This window comes from Mus caroli, unplaced genomic scaffold (assembly GCF_978045245.1).
Source record: "Mus caroli unplaced genomic scaffold, Mus_caroli_1 scaffold_13, whole genome shotgun sequence".
Classification (NCBI taxonomy): Eukaryota; Metazoa; Chordata; class Mammalia; order Rodentia; family Muridae; genus Mus; species Mus caroli.
Window position 1 is genome coordinate 25,421,040 of NW_028227268.1, and position 14,673 is coordinate 25,435,712.

Below are 14,673 nucleotides of genomic sequence, written 5' to 3' on the forward strand. Positions count from 1 at the left end.
AACCCTTAGATACTTTCTCAACTGTGGATTTCGGCTCCCCACCCCCAGCCATGGTCTTCCCGGTAGCTTTTTTCCCCCCAAATATTTCATTTCAAGAACTGTCAGACTTTGGTCATTTTCTATGTTAGGGACCCAGCTTATCTCACTGTGGAGGCCCCATGGGGTTCATGTAACAGCAGGAGACATATTTGTACCTCATAGAAGGACGCAAGATACCTCAGAAAGGCACAGGTAAGCGGAACTTAGCTGACATCATATCAATATTTGTGGATGTTGAGAAGATGGGTGGGGGTCAGCTGCCTTGAAGAGTCAGTGATTTGGGACACTTGGTGTGTGTAGGAGCTGGGTGAAGCCTGGCAGCTGTTTGTCAGCTGTCCGCCATGTAGCCACTTTGCCTATTCATTCCCGAGAGTCAAACCCATCATCTCAAAGGTCACAGGCCTAGCTACAGAGTAGTGAACAAGCCATTCTTTGCCCTCACAGACCTCAGGCAGTGTCTGACCCAGCAGGCAGGATGCAGAGGGGAAAAGGGGAAACTTGGGGACCCCCCACCAGCCACTCTAGTAGATCCTGCCTCTCCCCCTGCCCTCCTCCCACTGGCTTCTACTTCTCTCTCCCCTCTCCTCCCCTGCCTCACCTGCCTTTCTTTCCCTTTGGCTCTCTACCATCCAGAGCCCACCCTTCATCTCCATGGCAATAAAAGGGGAGGTGGGGTGGGTTGGGTTGTGCCCTGTATTTTTAGCCGGTCCATAATAGGCCTTTTCTCTGGAGACACAGGCACTGCCTGTGGAACGAATCTCCGCCTGTTCCTCTGCTCACAAAGGGCCAACGGAGCCCCTCCCTCTGCCTAGGCCGCCCTCAGTGACCCCGGCCCCGTTTCGGGGTGTGCTTCAGCCCTCCAGGGTCTGCAGCTGGGCCTCTCTCACGGGATCCTACACACAGACAGGGTCACTCCAGCTGACCTCCCTGGAGGACAGAGGTCAAGCCCCCTCTGGGGTCTCTGATGTGATTGGAAGGGAGCTGGGGCAGGGAGGAGGAGGAGGGATGTGGGGGGAGGGGACCGTCTTTTTTAATGTAGAATTAAATGACTCCTTGTGCCTCCCCTGTCTCTGCCTCTCTCAGGCTGGGTCTCAGGGCCCAGAATCCCACACTTAGGAGTTCGGGCAACTTAGAAATGGCTAGCCTCCTGTACGGGAGCTTGGTTGAGTGAAAGCCTGAGCTATAACAACTACAAAGTCTTGGCAGGGAAGCTGAGAAACTCTAAAGGGTAGTGGGGTCTGCATAGTCAGCCTTGCCTTTGAAACTGGGCTTTGCTTGCTTTTGAGGTTGGAGAGGGGAAAAAAAATGGAGAAAAATATAGGGACATGGAGAAGAAAGAGCCCTCTACCAATCCAGGGTCTTTTGAAGCCTCCTATCAGCTGAAAATCAAACTCCAGTATAACTAACATTTGCTGTGAAGGTTACAGACATAGAGGATATATACATATATATCCTCTCTCTCTCTCTCTCTCTCTCTATATATATATATATATATATATATATATATATATATATACACACACACACACACATATATATAAACACATACATACATATATATATATAATTACATATTTCATATATAATGTAACTTTTTAAAATATTTCTTTAATTTGTGTATATGAGCACATGGTAGCTGACTTCAGACACACTAGAAGGTTCCATTAGATCCCATTACAGATGGCTGTGAGCCACCATGTGGTCTCTGGGAACTGAATTCAGGACCTCTGGAAGAGCAGCCAGTGCTCTTAACCACTGAGCCATCTCTCCAGCCCCCTGGCAGTGTATTTTTTTAATGGAGAAATATTTTAAGATAAAAATGTTAAAATAGCTGGGCATAGTGCTACATGCCTGTAATCCCAGCACTTGGGAGGTGGAGGCAGGAGGATCAGAAGTTCAAATTGACATCATCCCAGGATGCTTAAGTTAGAGCCCAGCCTGGGTTCCATAAGACCCTGCCTCAAGAAAGGTTACCATAGCAACAGGGCAGGTGTCTGCCCTTGACCTTAGGTAGGGTCTCCTGTTGAGAATATCTCTAGGAGTCTTTCAAAAGAGGCTGCTGATTTTGTTTGCAGTGAAAATGCCCTAACTTCCTGCATCCCTGTGACCAATGCCTGGCTTGAGACAGCTCCTTCGTGGCATGCTCACCTTTAAGTGGGAACGAGAGCCGCACGTGGTAGTGTATTAATGTACAAGCCAGGTCCCGCAGTGCTCACCTCTCGGAGACGCACATCCCCACCCCCACCCCCACCCCCAGCTGCAGCTGTCCCTTGGGAGCAAATTCTTTAGGGAAAGCTAAACAAAAGAAAACATTTGGGGGGGGCAGGGTAAGGAGAGGGTATAGGGGAGTTTCGGGATAGCATTTGAAATGTAAATGAAGAAAATATCTAATTTTAAAAAAGATTAAAAAAAAAAAAACGTTTTGGGCTGAAAAGATGGCTCTGTTGTTAAGAGTACTACTGTGTGCTCTCCCAGAGGCCTGAGTGAGTTCAATCCCTATTACCTACACCAGACAGCTCCCAACTGCCTGTAACTTTTTTTCCAGGAAGAATCCACACCTCTGGCCTGTATGTGCACTTTCAGACAGACATATATGTAAGCATAGTTTTTTTTTTTTTTTAAAAAAAAAGCATTTTCAGTGATAATTCCATGTATCTTGCGTTCCCGAGTGTGGATGTGCACTCCCCGGTGCGTGGGGCGGAGCTATGCCTTTACCTCCAGAGCCTTTTCCTCTGACGCCAGAAAGGAACTCTGATGCTTCATATTGTCAATCAAGCCAGGACACTCCCGATAATTACAGGTAAGGTTTCTTCCCTAGAGAAACGTATTCCAGGTCATCCAGTGGGTGGAAACATAGACCAGCACGGCCGGCCAGCCTGGACGAACCACACCTTGGGCTCTGCACTTCTGGCTGTGAGTGTGGCTCTCCTCAGGTTAAAAGCAACTATGAATCAGAGTAGCTACTGCCTATGGTGAGAGGCTCCACTACTCCCGCCTGGGAAAACACTCAGAAAAGAACCTGGCCACTGGCCCTGCCACACAAGGGTCAGTAGTTGTATTGATTTCTCATCACATCTCTGTGGATCTCATTTCCAGAACAGTGCTCATTCCAAATATTCCAAACCTTTGTCCCTAAGAATCCTTCTCTCTCCCACGCTGGACGCGTGTTCTGATTTGGGGTAAGAAATAACACACAGTCACTCTTGTTTGGGTGATGGGAAAATCGCCCATTTTGTCCATGTAGACGGAGGCTCTTAATGATGAACACAGCTAGCCCAGAAGGGAGGAAATGGCTCAATACAAAACAGGACCAGGCCAAAGATGGGTTGGAAAGGTCAGAGGTGAGCTGGTGGGCAGTGCCAAACAGTGCTTCTAATCTGCCCAACTTACTACTGGCATCATCTCAAGAGATAATTTAATGCCCTGTGGCCCTGTTCACTCCCGAAGAAAGAAGACGACAATAACCAACAACACAACTAGCCCATGTTTTATGTGAGCACCACGTGTTTGTTTCCAGTGCACAGTTATTAATATCCTTGTCCCAGTGCCTCCTCCAAGGCTGATCACCACTGAATTATGGGCCCTGAATCTTAGTCCCTGCTCCCTTTACTGCAAAGCCTTCTGTGATGCCCTGAAGAAGAAAAGAACCGGGCTCTTCTCTGCAGACAGGACCCAGAGCCCAGGATGGGGACCCATGTCCCCAGCTGGGAGCACAAAGAATATGGGAGGCAGGGCTGAGTCAAGGAGCAAGAGTGAAAGGGCCTCTCCTATGTGGTCTGGTGGTGAGAAGCAGCCTGAATGGAGCTCAGGGATGGAGCTCCTGGAAGACTCCTCTTCCACATCTTAAGCTCTAGGATCTAGCTGGTCTTGTTTTCCTAAACTTCACTTTCGTCTGTGAAACAGAAAAATGCTAAAGATCTTCTTTGAGCATTCCATGTGTGTGTGTGTGTGTGTGTGTGTGTGTGTGTGTGTGTGTCACGGAGAGCATGAGAGGGTCAGAGGGCAACTGGTGAGAGTTGGTCCTTTCCTTCCACCATATGGGTTCCTACGACTGAACTCAGGATATTAGGCTTAGAATGGCAGATGACCTCATATGCTAGCCTATCTTACCAGGCTGGCCCAAAATAGAATTTTTTAAAAGAATCAAGCCTTTGTGTTTCTCGTTTTAATTGCATTTGTGCATGTATGTGTGTATGTGTGTGTGTGTGCCATGCCATATGTATGTGGGTACCCTCGAGGACCAGAACACAGTGTCAGATCCCCCCTGGAGCTTGAGTTACATAAGTAGTTGTAAAGCCACTCAGAAAGGTACTGGGAACAAAATCTCTGTTCCCTGGAAGAACAGGAAGTGATCTTAACTACTGAGTCATCTTTCCATCCCTCAAAATAGAACATTTTAAAACTTCCTTTTCCCTTGATCATTTTTAATTTTTTTTTCAGAGCTGAGGACCAAACCCAGGGCTTTGTACTTCCTAGGCAAGTGCTCTACCACAGAGCTAAATCCCCAACCCTTTAAAAAAAATTTTTTTATGTTTATTTTTGGTTTTTGTTTTTTTCAAGACAGGGTTTCTCTGTGTAGCCCTGGCTGTCCTGGAACTCACTCTGTAGACCAGGCTGGCCTCAAACTCAGAAATCTTCCTGCCTCTGCCTCCCAAGTGGTGGGATTATAGGCGTGAGCCACCACTGCCCGGCCCCCTTGATAATTTTTAATCTCTTATAATGTACTAGACTTCATGCTGGATACTTTATATTATATAAAGTATCATACACACATACACATGTACACACACACATACACACACATATACACATATACACACACATACATACACATACACACACACATACACACATACACACACATATATGTGTGTGTATATATATCATTCATATATATAATTTTTTCCCATAGCCTCTGTTTGATTTCTCTACAAAGTCTCTATAAACAGCACAGAGCTAGAGCTCCTCATGCTTCAAAATGCTTGGATTGTGTACATGAACCACCCTGTCCAACTTTTATGGATTTTTCAAAAAGATTTTTCAATAAAGATGTGTTATTTTCTTTTATTTTTTATCTAGGTGTGTGTCTGTGTGTGTGTGTCTGTGTATGTGTGTGTCTGTGTCTGTGTGTGTGTGTCTGTGTATGTGTGTGTCTGTGTGTGTGTGTCTGTGTGTGTGTGTGTGTCTGTGTGTGTGTGTGTGTGTCTGGTGTCTGTGTGTGTGTCTGTGTCTGTGTCTGTGTGTCTGTGTCTGTGTCTGTGTGTCTGTGTGTCTGCTGTCTGTGTGTGTGTGTGTGTCTGTGTGTGTGTGAGTATGTGTGTGTGTGTGTGTGTGTGTGTCTGTGTGTTTGGGTGCCCATGGAGCCCAGAAGAGGGCACTGGATCTCCTGGAGCTGGAGTTACAGGCAGTTTTGAGCCACCTGACATGGTTGCTGGGAACTGAACCCAGGTCCTTCTGCAAAAGCAACTGACCCTCTAAACTCAGCCCCGAGATGACCGCTGTATATGAAGCTATTTTTTAAAAGATTTGTTTATTTTATGCATATGAGTACACCATCATTGCTCTCTTCAGACACACCAGAAGAGGGCACCAGACTCCATCACAGATGGTTGTGAGCCACCATGTAGTTGCTGGGAATTGAACTCAGGACCTTTAGAATAGTAGTCAATGCTCTTAACCGCTGAGCCATCTCTCCAGCCCTATGATGCTAATTTAATACTTGTTTAGGGTTCTCAGATTGTGAGCAATTAAGAAAAATGCTTATGGGCTGGTGAGATGGCTCAGCAGGTAAGAGCACCCGACTGCTCTTCCAAAGGTCCTTAGTTCAAATCCCAGCTACCACATGGTGGCTCACAACCATCCATAACAAGATCTGACTCCCTCTTCTGGTGTGTCTGAAGACAGCTACAGTGTACTTACATATAATAAATAAATAAATCTTAAAAAAAAAAAAAGAAAAGAAAAATGCTTAAACTGGGTGTGGTGGCAGACCCCTCCAATCCCAGTACTTATCCCAGTACTTAGGAGGTAGGAGCAGGACCTAGAGTTCAAGACCAGCCAGAGCTGTCATGAGACCCTGTCTTTAAAAAACTAAATGCTTTCAGGTATGGGCTATAGCTTGGTGGTAGGGTGCCTGCTTAGAAAGCACTGGGTCCTGGGTTCCCTCCTTCAGCACCACATAAAAATGCTTTCAGTGATTCATGTGTAAAAAAACACCATGATGAAACCCATTGCTTTGTATATTACTTTAAATATTTAATTTTTAAAAAATTAAAGAATTCATTCAGTTGGGCATAGAGGCACACGTGTGTGATCCTAGCATTGGAAAGACTGAAGCAGAAGGATTGTGAGTTCAAGGCCAGCTTGGACTCTCTGATTAGACCTTGTCTCATAAACAAACAAACAAACAAACAAACAAACAAAATATAAAATAGGGCTGGAGAGATGGCTCAGTGGTTAAGAGCACTGACCGCTCTTCCGAAGGTCCTGAGTTCAAATCCCAGCAACCACATGGTGGCTCACAACCATCTGTCATGAGATCTGATGCCCTCTTCTAGGGTGTCTGAAGACAGCTACAGTGTACTTACATATAATAAATGTTTTTTAAAAAATAAAATAAAGGTACACTTTCTTTCACGTGGCAGTTGTGGCTAGACAGTAGAAGGGACAGGTGTCCTCCTGTTCTGGGTCTTCTCAAGGATGTGGCTGGTTCTGATCTTGCTGGATCATGCTGTGTTCTGAGAGAGCAGCGATGGCGGTGGCAGCATTAAAACAGAGGCCCCTGGTCCTCTCTGAGGGTGGATGCTGAGGTTTCATGCTCCCTAGGTCCCTGGCACCACACAGAACTGACAGCTTAAGAAAGGTGAGACCAAACAGATTCATCCCCAGCAGAGAGCTGGAAGAGGCAATCTAGCAGGAGAGGACCCAGGATCAAGAGAGGTCAGAGACCGAAGGCCCCCCATGTCTTGCCTGGTCCAGGCTGAGGACGATCAGTGGACTACTCGGTATTCTGCTCAGGCTTCCTGTCCTGCTTCCTGGCTCCCCTGCCAGCGGGGCCTCCTCCCCTACCCCACCAGGGCCATGCATTATCCTCGCAAGACTGAGGACCTAATGGAGGCGATCAGCACCCTGAGGGAGCCTCTCCATCCAGGATGAGAGGAGGGCAGAGCAGTGCTCCGTGGTTCCTGAGCCCACCCTGAAATGGGGGAGTGCTCTGAAGGGACCCCTAAAACTGAGCTGAGGAGGGGTTCCCAGTACCCTTCCCCCACACACGCATACTAATGGGGCCCTAGACAACTTCAGTTCCAGAGGCTGCCTAACAACAGTCCCTCTCCACAGAAAACCTTAAACATCCTGGGTCCCTCTGGCCTTGGCCAGCTCCCATTTTCAGTTAGCGGGTGAGGGATAGGGGAGAGGGGAGACGGGTACTTTTACCCCTCCTCATCCGCTAGCCAGCATTGGAACTAGCCATCCACAGGCATTGTTCCTGCGTCCTCCTCCCACACCTTTGGGTATGCAAAGCCCCCTAGGTCAGGGGTACAGGGCAGCACCTCCTTTTCCTCTCCCTAGGCATCAAAGGATGTAAGGGACCAAGGCCTGCCACGGTTGGCTGCTATTCTGGGAACCAGGACAACCACTCCCAGCCCTCCCTACCACCAGGCAGCAAATCCCTGGGAGTGAGCAGAGCAGACCCCCAGGGGTCCTGGGTTTGGTAGAAGCCTGGGGAGGGAAGACCAGAAGAATGCTTGGGAAACGATTGAGCCATGCCATAATATCTTCCCAGGAGCTAAGAACTAAGCAAAATGCAGATGAAGAAAATCTGCTCAGAGTGGTTCAGTAAGGAACCTGGAGTCACACAGCTGAACTAGACTTGAATCTACATTGTGGATTCTAGAAACGTCATGTAACCTCAGTACCTGGCTGAGAGTGGGGAGGACAGATTGTATGATCATGGGTAATTCATCTCCAAACTCAAGGATGACGTTCTACACATCTATAATATAGGTGTTCCTTTCCAAAGACCACGTGGAGATCTAATAGGCTCACTGAGCTCAAACAAACACAAGGAATCCTCCTTCCTGGCTTTTCTTCAGTCCTCCTGGTCCTGGGCTAGCACAGTCTTCCACCATCTGCTCCCAAGATGGTAGGTCCTGCCTACCTTCCTTCCCCTGGGGATAGAGTGGGTCTGGGGCTCACCCCTCCCCCCAGGTGCTGTAATTTGAGGGGCTGCCCAACTGGAATGGACCCAGGGCGTCCCTGGACTCCCCTCCCACCACTGTGAGTTTGCTGGCCTCTGCCCTCTACCCTCTTCTGCCATTAACCCTGTCACCTGCTGGACATCAGCCCCCGGGCTCAGTCTGTCATCTGTGGCCCAAGATGGATGGGGGGCGGCTGGGAAGCATAAGCAGCGACCCCTTAATGAGATCTGGCGGGGGAGGGCTGGGCTTTATCAGGCAGTGGCGGGCTCAGGGTGGCAATAACAGGCCCTTGTTGAGTGTAACCCATTTTCCTCCTGTGGAAAGGAGACCCCGAAGGCTTGGAGGTGAAGGACTCCTTTGTCACCAAACCTCCGTCCTCCTCAAACCAGGCTAGGATGAGATGGACAAGAGCTAGAAAAAGAAAGTTGACCCTCCCCTTTCATTCCATCTCCTGGGTGCCGTTACCGGGGCTCTGGGGGTCGGGGCTCCGGGGGTCGGGGCTAGTCACAACGGGTCATGAGGAAACAGAGCAGCTGCCTGGCTGGAGCAGCCCTGTGTGCATCCTGGGGGACTCTGTGGCTCCTGATCACATGCAGAGACACTGGAGGGAGGGAGTCAGAGAGATGGGGGAGGCATTGTCTGTAGGATGTAGGATGTAGTACATCTTTGGAGGTACAAGGAAGAGGAGCCTGAAGAAGCAAATAGGAGTGAGGGCTGAGAAACAGAGGCCATTGATGGGCTCCTCAGTTTTCCCCAGGGTGGTTAATGGAATTCATATATATATATATATATATATATATATATATATATATTTCATATATATGTATAATAAAGAGCCAATCAGATCTTTATTTATTTTTCGAGATAGAGTCTCACTATGTAGCCCCCAATTGGCCTGGACTTCACTGTGTAGACCAGACTGGCCTTGAGCTCACAGAGATCCACCTGCCTCTGCCTCCCCACACGGACACATAATTAAAATAATAAAGATAAAGATCACATGCGCTACCCTTGCAGAGAATCTGAGGTTTAGTTCCCAGCACCAAGGTTGGGTAGTTCACAACTATCTCTAACTCTAGTTCCAAGGGATCACATATCCTTTTCGGGACCCGTAGGCATATGTACATACCTACACACAGATATTAATAATAAAAAAATAATTAGAATTAATCTAAAAAATATTATTTAGAAGAGCTGAGAGGCAAGGACCAGGCCTGGTAGCACATGCCTCTAACCCTACACTCAGTAGGCAGAGGCTGGTGGATCTGTGAATTTGAGGTTAGCCTGGTCGACCTGGTGAGCTCTGTGAATGAGTCTCAGAGTAATGAAGGCAGATATCCAACATCAACCTGTGGCTTCCACATGCATGTACACACACATATCACACATATCACACACACACAAAGGGGAAAGAGAGTAGTAGATGCCAGACAACATCAGTCTAGCATTTGAGGAAACCGAGGCCAAAGAGAACAGTAATGAGTAGCTGGGCCGGAACCAGAATCCGGGACTCTAATAGACCCAGTCCTCCCTTAGCACTGCTCTACCCTCCCACCTTGCCCCTCAGTCTGGGAGATCTACAGCAGCTGCTGAAGTGATCAGTCCGGGGTTGTCTAAAGGGGTCGGCTCTCCTGAGCCCCCTCAGCACACACACATACAGAGATCACCCAGGGCTGTGCGGAGGTGTGTGAGACAGACTTAGGAGAAGAGCAACCGTGTGTTTCCTGCTTCCTCCTACACTTGAATGAGACGGAAGTGAGGCTAGTTGGAAAGCCTTGTTCGCTGCTGGTAGAACATAAATTAATATAAATTAATTAATGTAGAAATCGGTATGGAAGTTCCACCAAAGTACTAAAAATAAAACCACCACATGATCCAGTGAGACTGCATCCGGGCACGTGCCTGAAGAAATGTAAGTCGGCCTACAGCAGAGACACCTGCCCGCCTGTGGTTGATGTATTGCTATCCACAATAGCCAAGTTTTAGCCTAGAAGCCCAGGAGGAGAGGCTAAAGGAGCTATAGTATCAATACACAACAGAGTTTTGTTCATACATAAGCACAAGATTATCTCATTTGTAGGGTTTTTGTTTTTTGTTTTTTGTTTGTTTTAAAAAGGGACCAAAGAGCTGGCTTAGCCAGTGAAGGAGCCTGCTACCAAATCTAGCATCCTGAGTTCAAGTCCCAGGACCCACACAATGGAAAAGAACCAACTCCTGAAAGTTGTCCTCTGACTTCTACTCATATACGGTGACATGCATGGCCACGCATGTCTGTATACGTGTACACACATACAAAATAAATAAAATAAATAAGTGTAAAATTATTTACAAAAAAAAATAGGTGGCACTAGAGAGCATCGTGTAAATCGAAACAAAACAGACTCTGAAAGACAAGGATGGTCCGTCGCCTCTCGTCTTCAGAATCCAGACTGAAAAGCAGAGATGCGGAAGTACAAGGGGAGGAAGAGGAGTGCCCTGACAAGGTACAAACGAGGTCATCGGAGGACCGATGTGATTAAGCGACATTAAATGCATGTCAGCAAGAAAAAAAAATCTTGTTTTGTTTTGTTTTGTTTTGTTTTAATTTGGGGAGTTTGCTGTCCATGAAGAATAAGAAGAGCCATGCACATTGGCACAGGCCTATAATCCCAGCTATTCCAGAGACTGAGACAGGAGGATGGCAGATTCAAGACCTGCCTGGGCTATAATGTGAGTTCAGAGCTAGATTGAGCAGGCAACTTAATAATACTGCCTCAAAATAAAAATGTACCTCAGTGGCCAAGCATAAGCGAGGTCGTGTGTGTGTGTGTGTGTGTGTGGTGTGTATGAGATAGGTCTCACTGTGTAGCCCAGGACTAACTCTGTAGACCAGGCTGCCTCTGCCTCTCTAGTAAGTGCAAGAATGAAAGGCCCAGCCCCAGAATAAAAATCTAAAAGAATTTCCTTTTATTTTTAATTTTAATTTTTATTGTGTTTGTTTTTTGAGACAGGGTTTCTCTGTGTAGCCCTGGCTGTCCTGGAACTCACGCTGTAGACCAGGCTGGCCTCAAACTCAAGAGATCTGTCTGCCTCTGCCTCCTGAATGCTGGGATTAAAAGCATGTGCCACCATGCCCAGATGAAGAATTCCTTTATGTTTTAAAGACTAAGAAGTCAGGTCCTGAAGAGACCTCAGGAGTCAAGAGCCCTTGATGCTCAGAGAGGACCCAGGTTCTGTTCCCAGCACTCAATCCCATGGCATCTCACAGCCACCTGTAACTCTAGTTTCAGAGGATCTGACACTCCCGTCTGGCCTCTGCACATACATACACGCAAGCCAACACTCGTACATGCAAAGTGAAAGTAAGTTAGTCTTTAAAAAGCAAAACCCAAAAAGAGTAAGGAGTCAGGCCAGTGAGATAGCCTGGCAAAAGCAAACAAAGAGGCAAACAACAGGCAAAGGCGCTTACCGCCATGACAGTCAAGCTGAATTCTCTCTCTAAAACCTACATGGAGGAGAAAGAAACCAGCTCTGCAGAGTAATCCTGTGATGCTCACAGAGCACGTGTATACACTAGAGAAATACCTAAATAAAATACAGAAAGAGGAAGAAGTTTTGAGCCGGTGCCCGGCAAGACTTGATGGCACAATCTTGGGGCGGGGACCCCCTACTTAACCCTGGCCACTCCAGGTCATCCCTGGAGCTCCTGCTTTGTAGTTTCCTGCAATGGCGTCCCTCTTCTCCCAGACTGCCTGTGACAGACTGTGGCAGATTGTGTTGTGTGTATGGCTGTGGGGGCCAAGAGCTTTGAAACGTAGTTCTAGTGAGCTGTGGACAGCCTTTAGCAACTCTTCCCAGTTTGCTCAGTCTGTCTGTCTCTGTCTCTGTCTCTGTCTCTGTCTCTGTCTCTGTCTCTGTCTCTGTCTCTGCCTCTCTCTCTGTCTCTGTCTCTGCCTCTCTCTCTCTCTCTCTCTCTCTCTCTCTCATGTGTGTGTGTGTGTGTGTGTGTGTATGTGTGTGTGTGTGTGTGTCACTGGGGATGAGAACCCAGAGCATGGCACATGTTCCTGTAATACAAGTGCTTTATTATTGATCTACATACCCAGCTCTGCCTTATATTAATGGAGAGGACTTGATCACCAGCTGGAGATGACCTTTGCTGGGAGTGTTTAAAATAGCAAAAATGGGCAAAGACTACATCTTGGCTTAATCTATGGCTAGCCAGGGAATGGCAGCAGTTGAACCCTTGCTGGCATAAACCCTTGCCAGAACACTAATATGTTACTCAAAATCAGAGAAGCAGACCTGTGTTGATTGAAACAGGATGCTTCCCAGAGCACTTCCCCAAAATGCAAGAGTTGGAAACTCCGCCTAAACAATTATTATTTATGTTATGTATGGGTGCTTCACCTACATGTCTGTCTGTGCATCGCTTGGGTACATGGTACTCAGGGAGGTCAGAAGAGGGTGTTGGATCCTCTGAGATTGGTTATAGACAGATGGTTGTGAGCCGCCATGCGGGTGCAGGGAATTGACCTCTGTGGCAGGGAGGAAAAAGGACATGATCCTTGATCCGTTAAGGCTTACGGCGAGTCAGGTAACAACCCAATCAGGAACAATAGGACTTTGATGGGGGCACGATGGGATAGGGAGGATGTTGGGGTTTTCCACAGTGGGGACTTGAGGATAGAGGACGTTAGAGTGGGGAAATGTTGGGGTGGGGGATGTTAGCATGGGGTGGATAGTGGGATGGAGAATGTTGGGAACAGGGGAATGTGGAGATAGAATATTGGCATGGGGGATGTTGGGGCAGGGAATGCTGAAATTGGGATGCTGGTTGGGACGAGGCAATGGGAATGGGAGGGACTTGGGACTTGAGGATAGGCGGGATGACTTGATAGATCATGTTGAGGTGAAGGATATTGGAATGGGGAATGTTGGGTATCAGGGCTTGGAGAGATTAGGTGAAGAGTAGCATCCTAAAGAATTGAGATGGAGAGATGGCTCAGTGGTTAGACCAGTTGCCGGTCTTACAGAAGACCCAGCTTCCATTCTCAACACCCACACAGTGGCTCACAAGTGTCTAACTCCAGCCTAAGGTATCTGGGGGTCCTCTTCCTGACTCTGCACACGGCGCACAGACATACATGCAGGCAAAAACGCTCGTACACACAATAAACAAATAAATAGTAAATATTGGAAAGAAACAAAGACATGAAGGCTTAGCTGTGCCCTTGGGATAGGTAAGAGGTTAATCCAAGGAAGCAGACTGTCACGGTGGGGAGCGTAGTTCCTGGCAGAGACCGGCATGTGTGGGATGCACCACGAAAGAGCAGGACAAAGGCCAAAAGTGAGAGAACCCTGGAGCTGGCACTGGGTCGCATGAACCTTCTACAACTACACTGTGTCTACAACTCTACCACGCTCTTCAGAAGCCTCTGGGAAACTTTTCCTGACTGTGGGCCTCACCAAGCCCAGAGCAAGACAATGGTGTGATGGACTGAGAGAGAGGCTAAGCCTTGGCTCCTCAGCTGTTGAGCTTGGCTCTCACTGCTGAGTCAGCAGCTATAAGAGGCTGCAGTGCCTGCCTGGTTTTGTTTTTCCTGCCTAACTTTTCTTTCAGTTTTGAACCCCCCCCCCACTCTTTTTCTCTCTCCCTCCCTCCTTTCCTTCCTTCCTTTCTTTCATTCTAGATTCTGTGTGTGTGGTCCTGCATGCACGTGTGTGCATCTGTGTGCATGGGCACCTGCACAGGCCATGCTATACCCGTGGAAGTGAGAGTACCGTTTGCAGGAGTTAGCTTTCTCCTTCCACTACCCGAGTCTTGGGGAATCAGACTCGGCAGCCTTTCCCACGGAGCTGTCTTACCGGCCCATCTTTTTGCTTCTTTCTTTCTTTAACCATGTTTAAGAAGATGTGGTTTTTCTGAGATATCTGCTCTCCTTCCCATGGATGCTTCTTCAAAGAAACAAGCCTAACATTTGGGTAGAGAGTTGATCAGTCTAAATACCCACATCCTAGTCTATCTAAACAAAGGATCTGTCCATCAGGCTGCTGACCCTGGTCCTGTCCTACCTGTGTAGTGAAAGTAAAGGATGGGTTAAGGGTCAGATAGTCACTGACAGGCCAAACAGAATGGAATTTGTACACATGACTCCCGGAAGGGATGGGGCAGATGCTGGGTCTGTGTGAATCCCTGATTGACCCAGTAGCCTGCATGGTCAGTACCCTATGAGTCTTCCTGCGACACCCACACACACCAGAAGCAATGGCAATCTTGTAGGAAGTCACTGGACCAGGCTAGTTTGATGTGTGGCAGTGGGAAGGTTGGGAAGGGTGGGCACAGGGCAGGTGTGCTTGGCTTAGCCCCTGGGAGCTGAGCCAGCCACAGCCACAGAGGAAGGCCTGCTTGGTATCTACCCCCCTGCAGTTACCAAGCTGCCCTGCCTGCCAGGCT